The 16,780-nt window shown below is 41.4% G+C and overlaps 1 protein-coding gene and 1 long non-coding RNA gene across 3 annotated transcripts in view; both read right to left on the bottom strand.

Annotated features, from left to right (window-relative positions):
* The window catches only part of Nalf1 (NALCN channel auxiliary factor 1), a 522,611-nt gene that overhangs the window by 306,956 nt on the left and 198,875 nt on the right, over window positions 1–16,780 (bottom strand). The window lies entirely within an intron of this gene.
* The window catches only part of LOC134482427 (uncharacterized), a 203,434-nt gene that overhangs the window by 28,734 nt on the left and 157,920 nt on the right, over window positions 1–16,780 (bottom strand). The window contains exon 2 of the long non-coding RNA XR_010058520.1: window positions 1–16,780. This exon is cut by the window's left edge and continues 28,734 nt beyond it; it is cut by the window's right edge and continues 133,843 nt beyond it. This is a non-coding gene — a long non-coding RNA (uncharacterized LOC134482427).

Below are 16,780 nucleotides of genomic sequence, written 5' to 3'. Positions count from 1 at the left end.
CCTCCTTCTCTATAAGGATTTTAGGCATTTTTTTTCATTCATATGGTTAGACCCTTTAGAAGACTCAAACCCAAGACACTTAAAGCAGCATCAATCTGACATTGAGTAGTAGGTTTGTTTTTAATTTCTTAGGGAATACATCTGAACAAAGCATTGCTGATTGCTGACTTCCGGAAGCATAGGCTGCACTGCTGTTTGTGTAACTGATACTCTTTAGGGAGGCCATTGAAGTCGAGATGTCGTTCTATGATCTGTATATCAGGCTGTGGAAGTACAGCACAGAGTGAGAGAGGACAGCAGAACCTTGCTGGCTATGTCATTCAAATCCCATGTTTTGATTTTAGAAATTTAAACTCATGACAAGAAGTTTATTTTAGAAAGGCTTCTACTACACTACTTTCAAGTTATCCAATGAACGAATACATATATATGTATATATATATACATATATACATTGTGTGTGTGTGTGTGTGTGTGTGTGTGTGTGTGTGTGTGTGTGTGTGTCTTATAAACATTGTAATGCTACAAACAGTAATGGCAGCAGATCTCATTTTTCTGGTGCTTATATGCCAGTGCCTACACTCAGTGCTTTCCAAGTGTCTTCTCAAACAGAATAGCAAGTGTGCCCTGAAGCTGATAAAGTATCAGTCCTGATTAGAGATTTAAAAAAAAATATGAAATTCATCATCTACTCAAGGTCACAGAACGATGAAGTTGTGGAATTGATCACAGGCTGTCTCTGAGGTTAAAAGTTTCCATTTTGCCTTGTTGTGCCCTAAAGGACGTTGGAAAGAGAAGATCTAAGCCTGGCTTCCCTTGTGATGAGAGCCTTGTTTCTCACAAACGCAACTGATAAATTGCTGTATTTTCCTTCCGTCACAGTGATAAGAGCGTGGTGTGTGCCTAGACCTGAGCAGCTGTTTAAGAAGCTAGTCTTTGCACTGAGCAACGCCGTCATTACTACATCCCTGTTCATTACTCTAGGGATTTGTGGACAGATTCCTAGTAGATTCAACAATGAAGACTAACTCAGCCTCAGGCACATTTACTTCCTTGTGCTTTAGGATTCTGTCTTATGACTTATTTCTTTTATCTCTTAGTTTTACTGTGGTTCATAACTATGAGTTTTTTTAATAAAATGGTTTATTTATAAAATGGGATCCTATAAATGGAGGACTGATAAGAAGAGCCTTCTTGGAAATCCATTTACACGTGACATAGAACATTCTGCCATCTGGAAAGGTGGACTCATTTTCCATATGGCATATTTCCTGAGAGCTAGACACAGGTGTCACAGCCTAAACAAAGTGGATCCGGTCACCGCTGCTGAGAAACATCCCTCCACACAGGGAAACACATTTGATGAAGAAAACATTTGCTCAAACATTTTCTAGCAGAGAGCTGTTCCCATGCTGGGAAGATAATGCCTCACTGCTAAGTATGGCTAATTCATTCCAAAGACACATGCAGACCCAGCCAGGCTGCACTACTGAAATCACAGTCCATCAGGGAACACAGATCTTGGAATGTTTTAATTTTAATACTCAAGAATCAAATCTCCAATGTATTTCCCAGAGGAACATAATTCTGGGCTCATGTATTCAGAACAGACGGAGTATGTTTTTAAATGCTCAAAATCACTTGTGTAGTATGGTGAGGAACCGAGCACTCTGGGTTGTCTGATGTGTGACTGAGTCAAGGGCACCTACGGCCAAGGTGGCACCACAGGGCTCTCTTGTCAGCCTGCTGTCTGCCTATCAGTCTTGCATCCCTTCACACATTTTGAGATGAAGTATTTGAAGTATTGATAATTAAGAGCAAAATCCCAATTAAAATGATTACTCTCGGTACAGAGCCAAACAAAGAATTCTCAGTTGAGGAACATTGAATGGCTGAGAAGCACCTAGAGAAATGTTCAACTTCCTTAGTCATCAGGGAAATGCAAACCAATACAACCCTAAGATTCCACCTCACACCAGTGAGAATGGCTAAGATCAATATCTCAGGTGACAGCAGATGCTGGCAAGGATGTGGAAAAAGAGGAACACTCCTCCATTGTTGGTGAGATTGCAAATTGGTACAACTACTCTGGAAATCAGTCTGGAGGTTCCTCAGAAAATTGGACATAGAACTACCTGAGTACCCAGCTAAACCTCTCCTGGCTTATACCCAAAAGAAGCTCCAACATATAACAAGGACACATGCTCCACTATGTTCATAGCAGCCTTATTTATTATAGCCAGAAGCTGGAAAGAACTCAATGTCCTTCAACAGAGGAATGGATACAGAAAATGTGGTACATCTACACAATGGAATATTACTCAGCTATCAAAAACAATGACTTTATGAAATTCGTAGGCAAATGGATAGAACTAGAAAATGTCATTCTGAGTAAGGTAACCCAATCAGAAAAAAACAAAACAAAACAAAAAAATGCATGGTATGCACTCACTGATAAATGGATATTAGCCCAAAAGCTCAAATTACCCAAGATACAATCCACAGACCACATGAAGCTCAATAAAGATGACCAAAGCATAGTTGCTTCAATCCTTCTTACAAGGGCAAACAAAAATATTCATAGGAGGGAATATGGGGACAACGTGTGGAACAGAGACTGAAGGAAATGCCACCCAGAGACTGCCCCATATGGTGATCCATCCCATATACAGCCACCAAATCCAGACAATATTGCTGATGCCAATAAATGCATGCTGACAGGAGCCTGATACAGCTGTCTCCTGAGAGTCTCTGCCAGAGCCTGACAGAGGCAAATGCTCTCAGCCAACCATTGAACTGAGAACAGGGTCCTCATTGGAGGAGTTAGAGAAAGGATTGAAGGAGCTGAAGGAGTTTGCAACCCCATAAGAACAACAATACCAACCAACCAGAGCTCCCAGGGACTAAACCACCATCCAAAGAGTATACATGGACAGACCTATGGTTCCAGCTGCATATGTAGCAGAGGATGGGCACCAAGGGGAGGAGAAGCCCTTGGTCCTGCCAAGTCTAGATGTCCCCCACCTACCCACAGCGTAGAGGAATGTCAGGCAGGGAGACAGGAAGGTTGGGTGGGAAAGGGGAAAACATTTGAAATGTAAATAAAAATCCAATTAAAAAATCTATTACTCTCTTAATGAAATACTTGTTTCAAGACAAGCAATGCATTTGCTTGTATGACTGGCTTGGCATTGCCTGGCATGACACTGTCTCTGAGGAATCCCTGAACAGAGTTTCTTTAAGATAAATTATACCATACTGGAAAGCAGTGTGATGTATTGGCCTTGATTTGTTTTCCTTTCACAGCTACCTAACTTCATTCAATTAACAAGGACGGTGTCTGAAGCTCAATCTGCCCCTACCTGTTTGTAACTAGAGGTGATGTTCTCTGCTGCTTTGAAGGCTGACATTTAAGACTCTAGTTCTTGAGATGCCCTTGGAAAACATGCAGGGAGTCAGCAAGTGTAGCATAGCTCAACGATAAGGATTTCGAGGTTCAACTGAAATAAAGTGTTAAGATAAAGCCATAATGACTTTTCAAATAATAAAATCACTGCACAAGGAATCCAAGTTTCATCTGGTTTACACAGGTTAAGGCCTTGGTACAATATAAGAAAAAAATTAATCTGAGCATATCATTGACAAGGTTAGAAATTAAGTACATGGAAAACCCCAAAACAAAGAACAAACATGTAGACTTAATGAATTAAAAGGCAAAGGAATATATATGTTATATATGCACACATGTACACATGTACATACATATTTATAATTATATAACATATACATATAGACTATATGTACATATATATTACATACTATATAATTTATGTACATATATACATATGCATAATACATATAGACACATACATGTATGCATATATGCCTATATATGCATACATATATACACATATATATGTATACACATACATGTGCACACACATAAACATGCATATACATATTTTTTCAAACTGGTAGTGACACAAAAAATCTTGAGGCCAAGACAATACATAAAGAGCAATGACGCCAAATGAACAAGAGCTACAGCTCTTTGATTTTATCATTTGGCTAAGGAGCAGGACCCATGTACCCTTCCTCTGTGATTCTCCAACCCTGTCCCCGGGAGTCTCTGTTACTTCCTCTGTCTTCCTCTGCTCAGCATTAGCTCACAATGTCTCTGTTACATAGCTAATAGGAGACTACACTGAAATCTTGCATGCTGGGTTTTGACCGAGCAAGGCTGAACTCTGGCCATGTTGCTGACTAAGTGTGTATCTCAGTGATATCCTGGTTTTATTTCCATTCTTTAATGTGAGATTAATCTTAGAAACTCCCTCATCAAATTCCTGAGGATCAAATGAACATTGTGTGGGAAAGAGTTGGATCCAAAGCCGCACAGAAATAAGTCATTTAGCCAATTCTAACTTTTGTGGGAAGAGGAAGGTAAGTGTTTGGGTCTCATTGTCCGCACTGGAGATTGTTGGGCTATGGATATGGTTCTACAAGAAACATCATTGCCTTAGGAATGCTCAACACTGCCAGTCAAAGATAATAGGCAATGCCCTCTCCTCTGAGTGTGGACTAACCTCGGTACTTATTTTAATAGGTGGAATGCTGAAAGAGCTGAGGCAAGAGACAAGAGCTGAGATCATGTGAGCTCTGTCTTGGATCCTATTGTCTGTCTCCCAGGAACTGAGGCATAGTACTGAGAGTAAACCCAGACAATATGGAGAAATCCTTGGGCGGCATCTTAGTGGCAATTCAACTCACACATCCACCAACATCTGGTCTCTACCATTTGGTGCACAGAGAGCACACAGAACCAAGGATGATTGCTGGGCCCTTCCTCCTCCTCCTCCTCCTCCTCCTCCTCCTCCTCCTCCTCCTCCTCCTCCTCCTCCTCCTCCTTCTTCTTCTAATTCTTCTTCTTCTTCTTCTTCTTCTTCTTCTTCTTCTTCTAATTCTTCTTCTTTTTCTTTATCTTCTTCTTCTTCTAATTCTTCTTCTTTTTCTTTATCTTCTTCTTCTTCTTCTTCTTCTTCTTCTTCTTCTTCTTCTTCTTCTTCTTCTTCTTCTTCTTCTTCTTCTTCTTCTTCTTCTTCTTCTTCTTCTTCTTCTTCTTCTTCTTCTTCTTCTTCTTCCTGCAACTGATGCAAAGCAAAGCAGCACTGGGCTAAGCTGGAAGTTCTGCTTTGTTTGTAGGTCAACTGCTATTTTGTGCTTTACTTGTGTGTTTGTTTTGTTTGCTTGTGTATATGTGCCCCGTTGGACTCTCCCTCCACACTGTAGGTTATGGGAACAGAACTAAAGTCTAAAGACTTGGCAGCCATCTTTACTTGCTCACTTGAACTCATTCTACTCAAGGCCAGTGTTGAATGCTAGTGGATGATAAATATTTAAGTTCGTAAACATAACTAGCAACTAGAAGCTATTCTTGGTGATATGCAGCTCTCAGTCTAAGATTATTCGTTGGGAAGGGGTAGACTGGACTTCCTCAGTTAGGTGCAGGACTATGTTGGTGCCAGCTGAGGATAAGGCAGGTAACACACTCTTTTCTTCCACAGGTAGTTGCTCAGAAATGTAGGTTGAGGGTTGGGGATTTAGCTCAGTGGTAGAGCGCTTGCCTAGCAAGCGCAAGGGTTTGGTCCCCAGCTCCGAAAAAAAGAAAAAGAAAAAAAAAAAAAGAAATGTAGGTTGACAGAGAGAAGCAAAGAATAGCATTTAAATGTACAGTGTTTACAACATGAATGCCAACATCTTCAAGTATGGGTCTCTGAGGTATGCCTATTTTCATATTGCATTTTCCCTTGTTATTTCAGCTTCCCCTCCCATGCTATATAATAGTTCTTTATAAAACACAACAGCCTATCCCTGCTATGTTAGGGAGAGATCAGGAGAGGTGTTTTCATGTAGAGCTTGTAAAACAAGAGCTTTGTAAGATCTCTGATGATAGGACAGGGACAACTACAGTGTAAAACAAGAGGCTCACAAAATTAAAAATACAGAGTTCTCATATCATACAGGAAGCACACATAGTGGGCATTGTGAGGTCCAGCAGAAGAGGACAACTTTCAGGAACTGTGTCTATCATATGAATCACTTGGATATACATCTATATTTTCTTTCTATTGCTTTGCTTTTCTTATTCTGACCCCACTTTATCTGTTCTGCTCCCCACCCAAATCTTTGGAAGTACATAATCCAGGTCATGAATCAACCTTAGTTGGTCAACATTGGTAACCTTATTATCATGCTTGGCATAAAGAAGTCATTACACAAACATGTTCAAGTTAAGTTGAAGTAGTTTTCTTTGGGGGGGCAACACTGAATTTAATCAGGAATGAAAATGTCTCATTGGGCAGAAGATAAAGGAAGCTATAGGGAGCTAGTGTCTGTGGGGTGGAGATTCTGCTCATTCTATCTGTGTGAACTTTTATTTTAAGTCCATTCTAAGGATGAATCTAAGGCTCTCAGAAAGGTAAAGCCTGTGTTTTTGTACTATTCCTTAGTTAGCAAATAGCACCCTGCAACTCCCATGTTGGTACATATTCTCATTACCAGCAGGTGCTATAAAGGAGGATTTATAGATGGGCTCAGGGCAAGGCTCTTCCTGTCAGAATGAGTTCTAACATTTCCATATCACAGCAAGATCAAAATATCTTGAAACAAAAATTTCCTGCATCTAAAAGTGACCAAAGTGACTTTAAGCAATGTATAACCGAGGCACCCCATCTCTACTGACTGACTTCTGCTCTCTATGAAAGTTTCCCTGCCACACCCAGGTTAGTCTAAAACATTTGTCAGGTTTAGCTCTTTAGGTGTTATCTTGTAACCAGAATTAAAACTAGCTAAATAAAAACACATGTAAGCCATTAATTTCCTTCCCTTCTGATGGGAAAACATGAGGTGAAGAGCTAACCACAGATGTAGGTTTGAAGGAGAACTCAGAGATGCTCCTGAAGACACTGTTTCCGGGCTGAACTCGACAGCAAGGTCCTTTCTCTTCCCTCTTAGTCCAAAGCAAATGTCAGTAGCTGCCTTTCACCCACCCTTCACAGAGCAAATGCCAGACAAGCTGACATATAAGAAGGCACATAGCGGGTTGGGTCATCAGGAGCCTGATAGATGTAAAAGGACAATCAGTCTGAAGCTGCCTGGGAATACTCCCCAGCAGAGGATTCTAAGCAGGGTCAGGACCACTCTCTCCCCTTGTTTTGTCTTGTCTCCCTGACCCCAGAGCAAAACCTCGAACTCTTTCTAGTCTTATGTCACCATAGATAGAATCGCAGAAATAAAAACTAAGTATTGAAAAATAAAAACGCTCCCAGGGTGGTTTTTCACAGTCTGGCCCTTAGCCATTTTGAAGACTTTGCTTTTAAGCCAAACACAGCAGGGCACATACAAAAAGAGACTTCTCCAGAAAATATAAATAAATGCATATTTTTCAAGCCAAGGCAATACAGATGCATTTGATTTGACACGTTTTTCTCTGAATTATAGCAATTGGACATTTTACACCTTAACTCCTGCATTCCTAAATTTAAACACATACTCATCATCATTTTTCCAAGTTTAAATAAAAAAAGGAGGAACCTCACTTCCATTCTGACAGGTTACTGCTCCAATGGAATGTTGCTTCTTTGAACATCTATTGGTTGTAATTAGCAGCCTCTATGGTAAATCATTTATTATTGATTACCCAGGAACTTGTTATATAATGTGCCATGCCTTTCTACATCCATGAAGAATACAGATTTTCTTTACATCACACACTGAGTAGGGAACAGCATATAGTTTGATGCACATTAATTTAAGTACACCCCTGTGTAATAAATCACAACTCTCTGTACTTGACCATGTCTGACCATGATCCCACAGTATATGGTAAATGACTCCAAAGGAAGAGTGATTCATGGAAGCAGAGGCTGGGGACATCAGTGTGTGTGATGGTTGACATGTGCTCAGCCCAGAGAGTGGCACTATTAGTAGGTATGGCCTTGTTGAAGTAGGAGTGCCACTGAGGTTGTGGGCTTTAATACTCTAGTCCTAGGTGCCTGGAAGTCAGTATTCTGCTAGCAGCCTTCAGATGAAGATGTAGAACTCTCAGTTCCTCCTGCACCATGCCTGTCTGGATGCTGCCATGCTCCTGCCTTGATGATAATGTTCTGAACCTCTGAACCTGTAAGCCATCCCCAGTTAAATGTCGTCCTTATAAGAGTTGCCTTGGTCACAGTGTCTGTTCACATCAGTAAAACTCTAAGACAGTGTGATAAAGAGAACGCAAAAAAGGAAGCCAGTCACTGAATAGGGATTATGATGAGGCAGGACAGCCTGGTAGGAGAAGGAAAACGAGACTAGTAAAGATGGAGGCCATGAAAAGTCAAGCCCAAGGGGAGTTCCTTGTTTGCCGGCTCTGATACATTCCTTTATTTCCCTCCTTCATCTTCCTACTCAGAATTCCTATGTCCCTCGGTCTCTTCTGCTTCTATGCTCAACTTCTGACAGATTGTATTCTAAAAATAGCCAAGGGTTCTGGTCAGTTGCGATCACCTTCCCTCAAAAACATTTAGGTGCAGTTCATTCTTAGAATAACTAGAAGGAAGGCACATCTTGTTCTCTCATTCATTCATTCATTCATTCATTCATTCAGTATCTATTAGGATTCTCAGAATGATTTTAGTAAACATGAGGCTGGTTCTCACCACCGTGTAATAAGAACTTAACACGAGGACACTGGAAGGATCCTAAGGGCTATCAGTGCAATGGGACGTATCACAGATAGACGAGACAGTTATAAAGATATATGGAGGTCAGGAAAACATCTTCAGCAATAGGTGAGCTTAGCTATAGGTCAGAGAAACCAGTGGAACCATTGCAGTGTTGTGAATGCTCCTATAGGGGAAAATGCAAACACTTTCCAAGTCAGGAAGGAGATTGGTACAAAATGAAGAGAAGGGTACACAGCCTCTGTGGTTGCATGCTGGCCACGGAGATACACATGGAAGATGGGACAATGGATGGCCTTTGGTTTGTGCTTCATCATCATTGCAAAGGAAAACCCCTGGAGTTCAAATTGAAGACATTCTTACTTGCATGATGAAAGGATCCTGTAGTGATCACACAGGAAATTAGAATCCAGTGAGAGGCATCTGGTGGGCTTTCCTCAGATGTCTAAGTGAGGGAGTTTGGAGGCATGGGAAGCAATGGTGAAGGGTGTCAGATTTGAGTGTGCTCTGTAGGTCTCTAAGGATGTCAGAGTTCAAAGATATGGGTTGTGAAGTAAATGTGAGAATCTGTCTGTCACAGAGGTTCACTTAGGGACACAGAGAATGTAGGAGATTGTGGGACTGTTAAGGATAAGGGATTTCTATTAGGGATTCATTCTTGTATTAGGCATTAGTCTGAGATGGGGAAGGAAACAAGACCCAGCCATTGGAGATGAGTCAACCAGGGGCAACAGATGAAATGCACTTCTTCATAGCGGCCACAGTGAACCCTCCTCGTTCCTCAAAGTGTTTCCTCCCTATCACATGCTCATTGTCCAGATCTGAAGCATTTCTGCCACAATGGATTTTCTGATGATATAAAGGTCTACATTTCTAACATGGTGACCAGCAGGCATATGTTGCTACCCAAAAGGACTTAATAAGTTCTGTTCATTCAAACGATTGTCTAGAGTATTCCCCTTGCCTGATAGTCTAGAGATAGGCAAAAATGATGGTCAGCTCCTGTAAGAGAAGAAGGGAAGATTCATCATTCTGTCCTCAGTCCAAAAGACCAAAGCAATGAGACACCTGTAGCTTGATAACTAGCCTGTCATGTGTAGTATATAATTAGCCTGTCATGTGTAGTATATAATAGGTAACTTGTCTCACGTGTCACGTGTGGTATGTAGTATGCTTCACAGTGATACCATGTACCACCTGACTCCACTTTTTTGAGAATATCAGGCTGATTGGACTAGATGTACTGAGAGATCTGATCCTTCTACCTCACAGGCATGGCAGCTGACTGGAGAAGGTGCAGTGACTTGAATCTTGTACATGCTGAGGTAACAACAGAGCAGAGCAGCTAAATAGGCATCCTCAGACTTATTGGGTCAGGTAGGATTTACTGAGGCCATGTAATGAATGATAAGAAGTAGCCTAATGTCAGAAAAGAGAACCCCTCCCCTAGAAACCAATGCAAAATTTTCAGAAGCGTGAATGCATAGAAACTTTTTGGTGGTCTGTCCAATTTGGCCTTTTCATAAACAGAGCGGTGAGGTAGAAAGAAGCAAGTATCTTTCTGTCCGTGTGTCTGTCTTTAAGTCATCTGGCACACATTCGTTGAACACTACCCTTTCTGGCACTCTCCAGCTGGCTTCTGCAGACCTTCAAAGCAGACTGATCTATAATTGTAATGTTTGAAACCTGATCCAAGGAAAATTTTCCACTAGGCCTTGAAGAAAAGGTGCCAACTCTTGCAGGGGAGCTTATCAATGAAGCCCAAAGTACACATCAGGACCAAATTTGACGGTAGGCCAGGGGAGAGATTCAAAACAATGGTGCTGATTTGGTCAAGTGGGAAACACTCCTGGCAATGAAGGCCTGAGCTACAAAGGAACCTATCATGCTCTGATAGAGACAGTCTACATGAAAACTGTATGCCCTTGTTTCATCCTGACAGAATAATCTCTGTGTGTGCATGGGACTAAAAATGCACACATATATTTAATGTTTCCAACTCCTATTACCCATGGGATGTCTTTCCTATCCCAAGATCCCTGGTGGATGGGATCCTTAGAATGACTTTGATATGTTGGAGAGACCCTCATATGTTTACTTTTAACCACTCAAACTTTGGCTAAATAGGGTATCAATCCAATAAATCAGTATTTATATACCGTATGTAGTAAAACCAAACAAATGAGCCATATAGGTAAGGCAGTACTAAATATTAAATCTATTCCAACACAATCAAATTCTTTTGGCACCCTAACCTCAGAGGACCACGTGACAGAGAGCACTGGAAGAAGCATCAAGGATGGACAGAATAAGGGAGGACTGCCTAGCTCTCTACCTCCCGGCTAATCCCTCATTCTTCTACATCCCCATACCTGAATAATTCTGAGATTTTCTAAATGCCGTGGGTTATTGGAAGACAGATTTCAGTTTTCCCTACTGTAAGTTCTCCTGCAGCTGTGTGTCTGTGTGTGTGCATGGTAAGCGAATGCATGCTCATGTTGAGTACACATCCATTAGTATCTGTTGGCTAATACCCGCTCCATCCATATCTCATCAGGCGCCCTACCAAGAAGAGCAGGTAGCTCAGACCAGCCTCTTCATGAGCTTGGAAGATTGGTGGCCTGCTCAGACTACCATAGGGGGCGATCTTCAGGTTAGCGGCTACGATTTGGCATCTTAAGCTCTCCCTGCTGGTTCGTCGCACACTTCAAGCTCTAAATTACAGTGTTAACACTGCAGTCACTGCTAAATACTTTGCACATCTCAAGTTCAATGAGATCCTTTATGTTATACCTTAGATTTAATAAATATTTTCAAGCACTGTTAGTAGTACGAGAAGTGTCTATATTTTATCAATGGGAATGGTATCAACCTTCTAATCTCTATCAAGAAGCCATGACTTGAGAGGAAGAAGACGTTAAGGAAGTCTGTTTAGAGAACTCATAAGCTGTGCTTGACAGACATGAAATTACAAAGGGAAAAGCATTGAGTCATCACAGAAATTTCCAGCAAACCAGTGATGCTCTTCTGGTGCCTGCTGGACCTATCCCTGTGATGTGAGCTTTCTAGAAGCTTTAGCTTGAAACTGTTGCCATTTTCCCCCTCCGATGTCTGGCTGCTACCCCTGTTCCCCTCAGACAAGTACATTTTTCCTAACCTTGCTCAAAGTTACTATGTAATAATTTCACTTGTCACATCTGCCGGAAAAATCTGCGAGAAAAATGCAGTAGGCAACAATTCTGAAGGATAATGAACACCTAGAAGAGGCAATGACTATCAGTGGAGAGCATGTTGGAATCCAGTTCCTTCGGTTCTGATCACAACTTTGCCAAGTGCAGCTGAGCCGCCAGCGCACGTGTTTCCCCGATTGCTGTGAGCGTCTGTTCTGCCACATGTGAATGGGGTACTGGAATCAAGGCAACACCAATCGGATGTGGGACGGCATGCAGAGTACAGCAATGTAGGGAGTGTTCAACCAACACTGTTTTGTTGATCCCCTCTCTCTGTTCAATCCTCCTGCTCATCTCACAGGTAAGGGGAGAGAGAGAGAGAGAGAGAGAGAGACAGAGACAGAGACAGAGACAGAGACAGAGACAGAGAGACAGACAGACAGAGAGAGAGACAGAGAGGAGAGAGAGATAGAGACAGAGACAGAGAGACAGAGAGACAGAGAGAGACAGAGAGACAAAGAGAGACAGAGAGACAGAGATAGAGATATGATGCCTTAAAGTTGATTTTGCTCCAGAAGGGTTCAAATAAATGTCTCTTTGGAAATTTTAATATTTATCTAGCGAATAAGCCTCCATCCATCAATAAAATCCATTTCAATTCATATCCAGGTTAGATCAATTAAATCATATTTTTCTTTCACTAAACAGTATATGAATAGGAAATAATGCTCTGTAGCTATCATGAAGCCCTTTAAAGGAGGAAAAGTGAAAATAGTTGATATTACCCTAAGGTTTTACTCAAAGTAATATATATATATATATATATATATATACAAAACAATATAAAACAATATTACATACAAATCCATACATATTACACACACCATATAGATCTAAAAAAGAGATTCATGGTAAATATAAAATTATGGACATATCCAAAAAAAACATGATGTGGTCAACAATATCCACATCAGTTCATTATGGCTTAAACTTCTAGTTAGGTAAAAACTGTGATCAGTCACTTGCTTTCGAGGATCAACTGGGCTCTATTGCGAGCATAGCCCAGTGACACCATCCCCTAGCTGCACAGCTGCCTCAGCAGGATGCATGGATGGCTCCAGTGACACATGCACGTACAGAGTCAGGCCCATGTGACCTTTCCCTAGTCTACTAGTGTACTGCTATTAGTATTAAGCTGAGGGTTCATCAAACTGTTGGCATTTAACACCTTCTTGGCTTCTTGGTTATGTAACTGTCATTTAGTTCAAGGGGGAAAAAAACACAGCAATTTTATCTTTCCAAAGCCCTTTTTTCATAGAAGAGTTTTCATGTAAGATCAGGTTGTTTAAGGTGATGTTTACTTTACCAAAATCTCTCTCTCTCTCTTCTTTCTCTCTCTTCTTTCTCTCTCTCTCTCTCTCTCTCTCTCTCTCTCTCTCTCTCTCTTTCTCTCTCTCTCTCTCTCTCTCACACACACACACACACACACACACACACACACACACACACACCCGGGATACATCTTGAGTTACTTTCTGGAGAACTTTGAAAGCTCTGAAACATGTTACAAAATTACCATGCCTATGGGAAACACAAATAAATGCTTTTCAACGTAACTGGTCTTTGTTTTCTGCAAGGTTCAACTGAGTTGCGTAGAGCAAACTGGGAAACATAGACTGTGCTACGCTTGCTGTGAACTGAGGACTAGAACTCTCTCTATTTGGTCCTCTAATAATCCAGAGAAAGTTAAAGCAGGAAACAGTCCATGCCCACTCACTGTTCAAGCAAATGCAATGTTGATATACGGGAGGAATGTGAACGAGGAGAGCCTTTGTGGCGCACATATTTGTCAGAGTATAGGAGAAAGAAACTTGGCTGGCTCAAAGGTTCCTAGTTAGGACTTTCCTGAAGAATTAAGTCGGGGAAGAGTCTTAGATGAAACTGGATGAAAATGTGCAAAGACACATATGCACAGTTCATCAACATGTGGTCATGGCTAATCAAAGTGCACATACTGTTCAGTTATATGGGAAATGGCTCTCCTGTCACAGCACTATAATTCTGAGCAAGTGTACTTGACGTGCCACAAACACCAATCATCCAATAACAAATAGCTCAGTGATTGAGAAAGCCACCACCTCAGCCTCGCCTTCACAAACACAGATACCAGGGGTAAGAAATGTTCATGGTCTAGAACGTCTTCCAGGGACCCTGCAGAGGTAACATGATTGTGACTTCAGTGACTTCTAGCAAGTCACAGAATTTTTTTTTCAAATGCTAGTACTTGCATAATGATCATGTCCTGCCTGGTTAATGAGCGGGGAGAGGTACCTGGAGGGTGTTCCTTTGGCTCTGAAAATTGAAACTGCTCATGGTAACTCTTACTTCCCAGAGTGCATGGGCTCCTCGGTAAAGGTCTTATGAAAGAGGGAACTCCTGTCTGTCATTCTGGAGAACACCACAGGATGTCATCCAGTTTGATGCTCTGTTTGTGTGAGCTATTATTTCTTTTGACATTGATTGTATACATCTCTTTAACCACAGCACAAGACACAGTGCTCTACGACAAATTCTGGACAGTGACTCATGCCTTAGGAGTCAAAAATGCTTTTATAAAGGACAGATCAAAAAGCCACACTGACATTGCGATTTCTGCTGTTCTCAATCCATCCACCAGCCAGCCAAACCCTCTCCCTCTGCAGTAAGCATGTCACAGTGTGTTACACAGTTACACACACACACTCTCTCTCTCTCTCTCTCACCCACACACACACACACACACACACACTCAGACATAAACACATGCACATATAAACATGCATGCAAATGCATCCTCTCTTCATGCACATACACACAAATACCTCCCCTCTACTACACAGAACTTAAGACATGTGACTCGCCTGGTTCACATTCCTTATGTCCTGGACGTTTTTGTCACCAATTAGTTGAAAGGGAATTCCTCTGCTTTCAATGGCTTCTGACTAGTTCACTGTAGGGAGATTCATGGAGGAATTTCAAACTATAGAGCAGAAAAAGAAGAAATATCTACCTGGGTCTGTTCCTATCCTAGCCTCTGAGGTTAGATAGTGGTACCCACATAGTTCTTCTCTCCCGTGCCAGTCTTCCGATGAGCACTCAGCTGCCCACTGTCCTTTGCTGCCTTCTTGATAAGAGAGGAGGAGGTCAGTAGAGGACAGAGCGTCAGGAAAAGATGCCCCAGTTTCAAGCATTCAAGGGAAATGCTGCGTAAGCTGTTTAAGCCAGCGTTAGAGGCAACACATTCAAATGTGCTAGAACATCAACATTTACAAATCTCTGTTGTTACACGTAGATCTATGCTGAACAGCCTGTGACTCCTCAGCATGCACCAGGCTCCCACACGAGCATGATTCCTGTCACCTGTCTGACTCCTGAGTCATTTGCTCTGAGGAATTATTAACTGCCAAAGGCAGAGAGAGAATCCCACACAGAGGATCATTTCTTCCTGCCTCTCAAGATTAAATTTCACTGGTTCCTGATAAGTTGATCCTAACCTATCTCTACGTAGCTTTATGTAGAAACAATATTAAACTCATCTTTACCCAGCGGCAACACAACTTTAAATTAAACAGGGCGGGGTTGGGGGGGGGCGGCTGTGAAATGTTTTAATAAAAGAGGCTGAAGGAAAAAATACCCCTGTAATTCAGAAAGGATAGTTTCCTTAAGTTGAGCAGAAACAGTACAGAGACAGGACCCGCCTAGGACAAATAATGAGCTGGAATATAGCTCATTAATATAAAATATAGTAGGTTTGTGTTAGATATATATTAGAGCATGTCCAGAAGGCCCAGAGGGATAGTACAGACACTGATTACCCTCCCATTTGCTGGTGTTAGACAGATCGTGCGAGCGGGTCTGATTGTAAAACTGTCCAGGAATACCGCAGTTTAGCAGTGGCATGGGTAAGAGCATAAGTGAGTGGGGGCTTGTCTAGCTCAGTGTCCATTCAACCACCTCTCCATCGAGGCCTTGAACATCCCTTCATCTGTCTTCAATGCTGGGGAATGGTGCTGTTTCCCAAAAAGGATAATAATTTTGGAACACATGTGCCTTGAGTCAGCAGCTCCGTGACACCAACAAACCCTGCTGAAAACGGAAAATTCATTTCTACCTGACACCAAATAACTGTTTTGACTGATTATTTTCTCTGAGCTGACAGGTTGTTTTGGCAATGTAAATATAAGGCTTAGTCAATTTTGTGCATGAATGATACATGAAGCTTCTGTATTCGAAGCAGGGAAAAAAAATCTGCAGTTCTTCACTGAATACTTAAGGTACTTGTCTTTCTCAATAACAACTATTTAAAAAAGTATTCACTATGTAGACTCTGAAAGGCTTTAAAGTAAAAACCTCCTTAAGCATATGTAAAGCATATGTAAAGCATATGTAAAGCATATGTATTGGAAAATATTGATGACAGCTTCTCAGTAGAATTCACTAAGTCTGATGAGGGAACTGTTTCTTCAAAACCTTTACAAGTTACTCTGAATGGCTGCTTCGGTCACTCTGTCCCAACTGCACACACCGAAAAGGAATTCCATGCAAAGACATGGCATCTAAAGTTCTCTCTAGAAGAAATTTTATTAAATAGAATCACTTTATTATGACAAATTTGCAAATTCCAGTGTCACACAGATAGATTAAAGAAGACATTCAAATGCTTGTCCAGTCTCAAACTAAGGCAGGCATCTTAGTAAAAGTCTGTCCAGTTAGAATGGCCTTTCTGAGGCCATGGAGTTCCACATTTTGTTTTACACCCTTTCTATCAATTGAAATTTTATTCATTAGTCCAGCACAAAAAATGGGGTGGGACAGGGGGATCGTGGCAGGGTTGAAATGGGCAAA

Source organism: Rattus norvegicus, chromosome 16, assembly GCF_036323735.1.
Source record: "Rattus norvegicus strain BN/NHsdMcwi chromosome 16, GRCr8, whole genome shotgun sequence".
NCBI classification, from domain to species: domain Eukaryota; kingdom Metazoa; phylum Chordata; class Mammalia; order Rodentia; family Muridae; genus Rattus; species Rattus norvegicus.
Note: the sequence above shows the minus strand (reverse complement) of the source record. Positions and strands in the feature narration are given on the sequence as shown.